This window comes from Triticum urartu, chromosome 3 (genome assembly GCF_003073215.2).
Source record: "Triticum urartu cultivar G1812 chromosome 3, Tu2.1, whole genome shotgun sequence".
Taxonomy (NCBI): Eukaryota; Viridiplantae; Streptophyta; class Magnoliopsida; order Poales; family Poaceae; genus Triticum; species Triticum urartu.
In genome coordinates, this window is record NC_053024.1 from 56,562,915 (window position 1) to 56,573,480 (window position 10,566).

Sequence of the window (10,566 nt, forward strand, 5' to 3'; positions counted from 1 at the left end):
GGCCGGCTGGACGGAAGACGTTGTGTGCGGGTGTGCGGCGAGGCGCGGCGTTCGCATGGTGTGCAGACAGAAGCAGTGTCTGGTGGGGTGTGCTAGTGCAGTAAGGTGTGCAGATGTGCGGCAAACAAGGCATCAACTTGGCTCAAAACAGCCATGGCGATAGCACGGCAACAGCGGCTCAGACACGACGGGATCGGTGGCTACATGCATGCAAAGAAGCGGTAAAAGAGGGGATTCGATGCGGCTCACCGAGGGAGGTGCGGAAGGTGAGCTCGGACGGGCGCGAGGAGTCCGACCTGAGGCGTGGCGAGGAGCTGATCGGGTGATGGTGCTCGGACCATGAAGCAGGGGAAGCAGGGGAGGCGGCCGGGCGCTGGACTTGGCGATCCGGCTCGGAGATGTCGTGCGAGGGGTCACTCCAGAGGAAGAAGAAGGCCGCCGGTGACGTGGACGACGCCGGGCTCGAGGTCGGCTTGGCTCGACTGACCATGGCGACGACGATGGCAGGGAGGCGCGTTGGGGAGGTCCCGCCCAACTAACTCCGTGGATCGGTCGAGGAGGGTGACGGGGTGCAGGACGACATTCCGGAGAGGGTCCTGGCGCAGTCCAAACATGAGGACGACGACGGACATCGGCGGTTTTCTTCTCTCGGGTGCTCTTTTCTTGAGGAAGAAGAACAACCAGAGAAGGAGACGAGTTGTGGCGGCGTTGAAGGGAAGAGGAGAAGCTAGGGTAGGGCACATACGTCGAGGGGTGGTATATAGGGCGTTAGGGAGCTGTACGGCAGCCCATCGAGCGGTGCCATGGCGATCTGATGGCTACTGTTTGGTCATACAGTGGTGACGTAGGTAGAAGAAGGAGCAGAGGTGGGCTTGGGCTGGATGGCTATGGAGATGGACTGCTGGTGCTGGTGCTGGGCTACATTGCTGCCGCTGGAGCTGGGCTCTCCCTCCCCCTCTTATTCCTTCTTTTCTCAATTTCCTCAAACAGAAAGTAAGTGGGAAAAGCTCAGAGATAAAGGGAAGGCGTGAGAGAGATATGAGAATGTATCTGGAGTCCTTGCATTATGCACAATTTGAATAAATGGACTTGGCAATTTTTATAGATAGAAAAATAATTCAAGTTTGAATTAAATTCAAACTTGAGCCATTTTTGAACCCTACCAAAACAAGCCCAAAGGATCTGAAATTTGGCAGAGTGGGTGTAGGAATGGTTTAAGATTAATAGGGAAAGAATGAACATTTATGGAGGAAGAAAAAATGTCACTTACAAAAATGAAAGAAAGAAGGAAGGAGGAGATGTTGGTGCATGGGCACAACTTGAGATATAGCAAGGGGGTGAAGCGCACAGACACATCAAATATCAGAGTGCAATGCACATGATGAACTTGGAAACATCATGAATGACACAATGCTATAATATGATGCATCAGGCAAAGGATGGCATAATGCAAAATGACAAGAGGCCCACTGCAACAAATGAAATGTCACAATGCAATATAATAAAAGATGAACATGATGCAATAAGAGAAAATATGGCAAGGCACTCAACATGGTCATGATAACAAACAACTGAAACACACAACAACAATATAAATAAATGAAGGCAACTGGAGCATCGGACTCGGGGCATTACAATACCTGTCCACCAGAAACTTTCCTTCAAATCCAGATACATCTTGGTGTTTCCTCAGTGAATTGAGTAAGGCGAATCATGAGCCTCCTAAAGAATTAACTTCCTGATCTCTGGGTCATCGGGCACATAGATACGATCCTCAAACCATAAAGTTTTGTGCTCATCCTCATGAAAACCTTTAGCCTTTCCTTTACTCATCCTTTCTTTTATCTCCGCAATTTCCTTGTCCGTCTTCTAGGCTTCTTGGATCCTTCCCAACAAAGTGGACTGTATTTCCAATGCTGCAACAAAACCTCTCGGAACTATCTCCAAGCGAAGTTCTCGGAGATGATCGGCTAACTCCCGAGGTAATCCTTGGGTTATGAGAGTATTAACATAACTCTTGCGACTCAAAGCATCTGCCACAACATTAGTCTTTCCTGGGTGATAATGCAGTCTCATGTCATAATCCTTTATGACCTCCAACCATCTCCTTTGCCTGAGGTTCAATTCCTTTTACGTGAAGATGTACTCCAAACTCTTATGATCCGTGTAAACGTCACAACGATTTCCGGTAAGAAAATGTCTCCAGGTCTTGAGCGCATGCACTATGGCTGCTAGCTCCAAATCATGCGTGGCATAATTCAACTCATGAGGTCGAAGCTGACGTTAGGCATATGAAACAACTCTTTCTTCTTGCATAAGAACGCCTCCAAGTCCCTGACGAGAAGTGTCGCAATATACTTGGAAATCCTTGCGTATATTCGGAAGAATTAGCACTAGGGCTGTAACCAAACATTTCTTCAACTCCTGAAAACTGGCCTCACAATCCTCAGTCCAATTAAAGTTGGTATCCTTCTTCAATAACTCCGTCATGGGTTTTGTGATCTTGGAGAAATTCTCAATAAATCTCCGATAATATCCTGCTACTCCAAAGAAACTGCATATTTCTCCAACCGAGGTGGGTGCCATCCATTCGGTGACAGATTTAACCTTGGAGGGGTCTACTGCTATTCCTTCTCTTGATATAACATGTCCGAGAAGTCTGACTTCCTTCAACCAAAACTCGCATTTGCTGAACTTGGCATACAGTTGATGTTCCATGAGCTTCTCGAGAACCAAGCGCAAATGTTCCTTGTGTTCTTCTTCATTCTTTGAGTAAACCAATATATCATCAATGAACACCACAAGAAACTTATCCAAGAACTCCATGAACACCTTATTCATCATACTCATAAAGTAGGCAGGGGCGTTAGTCAAACCAAAAGACATGATCGTGTACTCATATAGCCCATACCTTGTGGTAAAAGCTGTCTTAGGTATATCTTGTTCCCGAATCTTCAGCTGGTGATATCCTGGTTGAAGATCGATCTTGGAGAAAACTTTAGCTCCCTGCAGTTGGTCAAACAAATCATTGATCATCAGTAGAGGATATTTGTTCTTGATCATCACCTCATTCAACGCACGATAATCAACAACCATTCTCAAGGATCCATCTTTTTTCTCAACTAGAAGCACTGGGGCTCCCCATGGTGATGAACTTGGTCGAATATAACCTTTCTCCAATAATTCCTTAATCTTCTTCTTAATTTCCTCCAGATCATTCGCGGGCATCCAATACATCTCTTGGATATTGGTCCGGTGCCTGGCAACAACTCGATCAAAAACTCCATGTCTTGGTTTGGTGGTATGCCTGGTAGTCCCTCCAGGAGTACATCGGGATAATCCTTGACAACCGGTACTTCCTCCTGAACAACTCCCAAAAGGGAATTTACTTGAGTCCTCCTTGGCGCATGCCTAGACACATACTTGATCAGTTTCCCCTCTGGGGTGGTGAGAAGAATAGACTTACTAGCACAATCGATATTTCCCCCATACTTGGATAGCCAATCCATGCCTAGTATCACATTCAATCCTTGTGATTCCAGAATAATGAGGTCTATGGAAAAAATATGCCTACCTATTTTCAATGGCAACTGAAAACATCCCTGGCTAGCAATATACTCCGCTCCTGGTGAGCTCACTAACATAGGTGTCTTAAGGGCTACGGTTGGCAACTTAAACTTGTCCACAAATCCCCTTGATATGAATGAATGCGATGCACCAGTGTTAAAAAGAACAAGGGCTATAAATGACTTAATCAAAAACTTAGCAATAACTGTGTCAGGCTGCTCGTCAACTTCCTCCACGTTGACGTGATTCACCTGACCTCTGGTGAAAGGATTGGGCTTCTGTCCTAAGCTACCATTGCCATTACCATTCTTTGCCTCAGGACACCCAGCGGCATAGTGTCCGATCTTCTTGCACTTGAAACAAGTAATGTGACTCAGATCTTTCTTGGCGGGGGTTTCTGGGTTGGAACGGCTCTGATTGTTGTTTCCTCGATTCCCATTATCATTCTTAGGGCCACTATGGTTGTGTGAATTTCCTCCATTATGGGAATGGCCTCCATGGGTATGATGAGTGTGTCCTCCCGAGTATGGGGAATAGCGGGGCTTCTGCTGAGCTCCAGAGTTGTACTTCCCCTGTCCATACTTCTTTTTGCGGCTCTCTATCTGCTGTTGCTTGCCTTCAATCATGAGGGCCCTGTCTACCAGCTCCTGGTAGTTGGTGAAAGTTGCCACCATCAACTGCATACTCAGCTCATCATTGAGTCCCTTAAGAAATTTCTCCTGCTTTGCGACATCTGTGGCCACATCATCTGGGGTGTAGCGTGCTAACTTGCTAAAATCATCCACGTACTGCCCCACGGTATGATTCCCCTAGCGTAAGTTGCGGAACTCATGCTTCTTCAAACTCATGGCTCCAGCTGAGACATGGGTGGTGCGGAAGGCCTGCTGAAACTGATCCCATGTAACTGTAGCAATGGTGTAGGTGGCGGTGAAATTCTCCCACCAAGCGGTCGCGGGTCCATCAAGCTGATGTGCGGCAAAGCGCACCTTCTCTGCATCCATGCATCTAACAGTTGTTAGCTCTCTTCCAATCTTACAGAGCCAATCATCAGCAACAATTGACTCAGTGCTGCTAGAGAACACTGGCGGATTCAACCTTAGGAAACGGGCTAGGTTGTCAACTAGGGTGGTGGCGGTGGGTTGTTGTTGTTGCCTTGGTTCTGGATGAGCATCTGTATCAAGGCATTCTGTTGTTGGATCAACTGGGTGAGCTCTGGCGGGAAAGTGAATCCGGGGTCACATCTCGGAGGCATGTGATAGGTTAGAGGGGTGAGAAAAACAGAATAGAATAAGGTCTAATGAGATATTTCACTACCCATATGCATATGAGACAAACACATTCAATTCACACCACTCAATTTCAAACAAGATTCATACAATCGATCTAAGCTACGATTACAAAATCTCATGAATGATTTCTAACTACATGGAATAACTCTAATATAAATTTGGTGGTCGACTAGAAGTTTTGATCGGTGGAAGATTCCATAATATCAGCTCCACTTCGTCGTCATAATCATCACTGTCCTCATCATCACTTTCTTCTTCATCATCACTGTCGGTGTCTGTGTCGTCTAGTATAATGTAGTCTTCCGAATGAATGTCCACTTCAGGTTTTGGTTTCACCACGGGTATTCCTATCTTCTTCCCCAGGTCTTCATTCTGCTCCAGTAGCACAGCAATTCCCTCTTCATGTCCATCGTGAGTTGCCTTGAGTTCATCCTCTAGCTCCATGTTTAGGGTCATCACCTTCTTGGTCTTCTTCATGATAGCGCACATCTGATTCTCATATCGACGAATGTGCTGATCCATCTCCAGTATGTATGCTGCAATAGATCCACCCTTCCTGGTGCGAATCATCTCCCATTGCTCATCCCGGTGTCCACATATCTGGTAGACGGTGTCTTCGAGGTCCTTGTTGTACACCTCGCAAATGCGTCCAAAAGTGATGTGGGCGGCTATGCTCCTTCCTAAGCTCTAGGTTGGTGCATCAAAGGAAAAATCAATGGGCTTGGTAGTTGGTGCAGAAGTCCTTCCAGGAACACAAACTTGGATCTTCCAGCGCTCCTCTTCCGGTAAAGTTACAGTGAAGGTTCTGGTGAAGCTTGGTAGGCCGATGTTTAGGTACCGCATGACTTCCTTCAAGTGTCATCCGAAAGGGGTGTCGTCGCCAGGCTGAGTGAACTTGTTCCTGGGGTCCGACATCTATAGTGTAGAAATAGAGAAGGATTAGAAATGAATGGAGAAGAGTATCATGTGGCTTTTCCTAGTGGTCGCGTCCCACAGTTAATGTGTGCTTTGATACCACCTTGTAGCGACCCGATCCCAATGGATCGAAGTCTGTGTGCTTAAGTGTCATCCCTAGATCGGTATGCTGACACACACTGGTGTGCGTCGGTCCTAAACAAATGGTTTTTAACCCCTTTCCGCGACGGCATTTGGAACCGTCGCCAAGTGAGTGTGTGCGATAGGGTGTCCTTCACACATGACCCAGAAATCGTCGGGGATAGGCCCTCCTGGGACCAAGGCTAGGGCCATGTGCGATCAGGTGAGGCATTGAAACCCAATCATTTCCGTAGGTATGTACATCCCATACGGTAATCCAAGAAAGTCATTTGCGTAGGTATGTACATCCCACACGGTGAATCTCAGAAAAACATTTCCGTTTGTATGTATATCACACACAGTCAATCCAAGGAATACATTTCCATTCTTATGTACATCCCACACAGTCAATCCAGGGAACACGTTACTGTTCGGACGTACACCCCACACAGTTTTATGTGTAGGATCATGTGTGAAAGGTGTAACTATCACACACGGTTTGCCATGGTTAACAGTTTGCTTTTATCAACTATATCACACACGATTTGATGAAGAAAACTGTGTGGCATTGTGATATCCATCGCAAGGGCTTTTTCTGCTAGAACCATTTGCAAAGGTCCATGACACATTTATAAGGTTTATTAGTTTACAATTAATAATTCCATTATTATGCAAATTCACATTTCATATCGAACAGCTGTTTGCCAATTTCATATCAGGCACATAAATATATTATAACATCACAGTACGGTAGCTACATGAAAACAACACAGTACAACATATAGCTAGTTCAACTTCATAAGAACAATATATTCATTTCCCTAATCGAGATCATCCAGGCTCGTCTTATCCACCTCTGCTTTTAGTTTAGTAAGAACCCGTTTTGCACGGGCCAACTGGGAAAGTGCCTCCTCCTTCGCCAACACCATCTTAGCAAAGTCTGATTTAAAAAATCTGAGCTCATTCTCCACCTTCAACTTTTTATCCCGCATCTTGAAATATGCTTCAGCGTTGACAACACTTTCTCTAAGCCTATGTGTGTTCTCTTCCTCATACATGCTCCAGAGCTTTGCTAGGCACATCTTCAAAGACTGGGGCCACTCTTGATCAACCCACTCCAAGTAAGAACACTTCCGTTCAGCCTATAATATTTAAAACTAGATCAGTAACAATTGTAGGGGAAATGGGTTTATAGCAACATAGAAAATCACCAATGCTTATTTTGAAAAAAACTGAAGAAACATGTTAATTATGGCATATCTTCTCAAAAAGATCAATGTGCAAATGAAATAATTGGTACTGAGACAACAACCAAATTCTAAAACATGAAAAGCTATAATTAACTACAACGATGCTACAAGTTCTTACTCGTATACAATAAATAACAAATTGAACATTTTATGAGGAAGGTAAATATAACTGCAACGGCATAGCGACAGTATTTGGATGACAGCAAATTGACACTAACAGGTGTGTACATGCACAAATTTAGTAACATAGAACTAATAGCACTAAGGCCGTCCACTATGTATGCCAAAATTGGGGTAAAGACAACTGTTGCTACATCTCGCACCGGTGCCCTGCACTGGCGAGCCGATGCAGCGGAAAAAAAATCAGGGTCCCAGACTCCGGAGCACGTAGTTGCTCCGATGCCCAGTTCCTTCATGCCATAAAGATTTAGTATTTTACTGCTTGGCTGCTCGAATGTGTGGACCAAAGTTGGCTGCACAAACTGCTGAAGCGGTGCCAAATAATTTTCTAATGGCACCGCTGATAAGATGGCAACAATTTAAGATACTAGGTACAAACTGTGACACTGTCTTAGGATGCGTTTGGTTGAAGGTGTGGTATGAATGGGTTGGGACCATGACAGTGTCTGAATCAAATCTAACAAATGATTTGTAACAACGAAAGAGGGTCTAACCTTCTCTGCACATGCCAGAAACTTCCTCCCACTCTCCACAGAATCAAACGCAACTAGCTTCACGCATGGAGATTGATGGTCACAATGAGCAGATAGATCTTCAGCCACCCCGCTCCTTTCATTGCCACTGATGGTCTTAGGGAGCTACAAGAGGAAGAAATGACTCAAATCGACCATCGGGTAAAAATCCTTCATTCCAAGTTATAGCCCGAGAGAGAGAAGAGAGGCATACTCGGGTGGTGAAGGAGTAGTCACCGGAGGAGGAACCGCTGGAGAGGTCTTTGAAGAAGACCATGGCGACCCCGGCAGTAGGATGCGGGACGGCGAGAGAGAGGAAGCGGCTATAGCTTAGCAAGGAAGGAAGCAATGAGGAAACAGGGGAAATGTGACTTGTGGTCGGGGAGAAAAGGGGGTGGGGAAGGGGGAAGGGGGATGGGGGTAGACATTTTGGCGGTAGGCCAAAATTTTGGAAATGTGGAGGGAAACTTTGCGCGCAGTGCCGCCGGACCATTCACTTTGAATGATTGTGTGCATCGCAAATGATTCTTCTGCTTTACGCGCATGGGATGAGTTTGATAATTCAAAATTTGGTGGAAATTTCCCCGGGTACGTCATTGCAAAATTTAACATCGCTTGCTAATTTGGGCACACAAAAGAGCGTACAGCAGACAGACCACACTGACTGAATTGAGCAATTTTAGTAATTAAACAGAGCCAGTTGACCTAAACATTTCTCTAACAAAAGACCAGCATTAAAAACAAAGCCTAAGTACGCATAATTTTAACAAATCCGCCACCGCGCCGGCCTATGCATCGCCGGTGTGAGATGAGACGTCAATGACTTATCTTGGGGACATGCCGCCGTTGGTGGACTCGGCGTCCCCCCTGCTGAAGTCAGCCGCGTCCTCGTCCTCGTCCTCGTCCTTGGTGCCGCCCTCAAGGTTGTAGTACTCATAGTAGTGGTCGCGCCAGAGCTCGTGTTGGTACTCCACCGCCGATTCCTCGACGGACAGACTCTTCTCTACCTCGACCTCGGCCACGCGCAACTCCTCCTCCCGGCGCTCCTCGATCTCTGTCGCCTCCTACATCTCCAGCTCCCGCTCGGCGACCTCATGAGGAAGCATGTGCTCCATGGCCACCGCCGCCTTTTCAGACGTGGTTTGCATGCTGGAGTCCGAGGTGGCCTGGAATATCTTGGCGTGTGCATCCTCGATCTTGGCGTGGATGGCCTTGACCCGGGCCAGGGCGACATCAGCGGCACAGATGGCAGCTTGAGCGCTCTTGGCATTTGCAGCCGCCGTCCAGCAGCTGCAGCCGTCTCTGCTACTGCAGCTGCCCTGTCGGCTGTCGCAGACGCCCTCTCGGTGGAAGCGGCCATGCTCAATGCGGATGCGGCTGCACTCTCGGCGTACGCGGCCGCGCTCTTGGCACAGGCGGTGGCGCTCGGGGGGGACGCGGCCATCGTACGGGCCTTCAGGAAGCGTTTCCATGGTGTCATCTTTGGAAGAAGGGGGTGCGGGAATGGGGGTCGGGATTCATGGATTCGGGGGCTGCTAGCACTAGAGCAGACGAGCCGACGAAGCTTAAGGAGGGAGACATAAATAGACCCAAATATTTTCATCGCGAACGGTTCCTTGAAAACAATTGTGTGTGATGTTGTAGATATTTTTTATTAGTTGTGAAAGACGAATTTGGAGTACAGTGGCAACGTATGGTGTTTAAAATGTATGAGAAATTTTGTAGTACTAATACAACTGTCATGTCAAATTTTGGAAAATTTCAGGGGTCATTTGACCTTTTAAGACATTTAAGTGATTTTCTAGCCATTTAATGACTGTAATTGAAATTTGAACTACATGTACATGCAACAACTAACCATAACGGTTTGAAAACTCATATTTTGTGTACTTGTGTGCGATTTAATTCAATTTGTAGTAAATTGGAAGGAATTTTCAAACATATTGGTCTCAAGGCTATGATACAATTAAGCATGGAGTGACATGGCATTTTAATTTCAAAAAATTAAAAAAAATATCAAAAACACATGAAACCTTGGTTGATGTAATCTCATGCCACCAAGATGATGTGGAATTTTTTTGGCATGTTTGACGAAAGTTTGGACACACCCCCCTCACAAACGGGAACAGCTCACTAGAAGGCTCGTGGTTCCGAGAGCAAACAATGCATGTTTGATGACGAACGGGAGATAGCTTGCTCTTACGGCCTTCAATTTTTTTCTACGTCTAACGTGCACTACTACAACTTTAATGTGAAAATTTTGAAAATTCTAGGGGTCATTTGACCTTTTAAAAAATTTAAGTGATTTTCTAGCCATTTAATGACCGTAATTCAAATTTGAACTACATCTGCATGCAACGCCTAACCAAAACGGTTTGAAAAATCATATATGTGTACTTGTGTGCAAGTTAATTCCATGTGCGGTAAATTAGAATGAATTTTCAAACATATGGTCTCACTACATGGACACATGCATACATATGCATGGAGTGACATGGCATTTTAATTCCAAAAAATTAAAAAATGATCAAAAAAACACGAAACCATGGTAGATTTAATGTCATGCCACCAAAATGATGTGGTAAAAAAATTGGCCTGTTTGATGAAAGTTTGGACACACACCCCTCACAAACCGGAGCAACTCACTAGAAGGTTCGTGGTTCCGAAAGGGAACAATGCATGTTTGATGACGAATGGGAGATAGCTTCCTCTTACGGCCTTCAATTTTTTTTC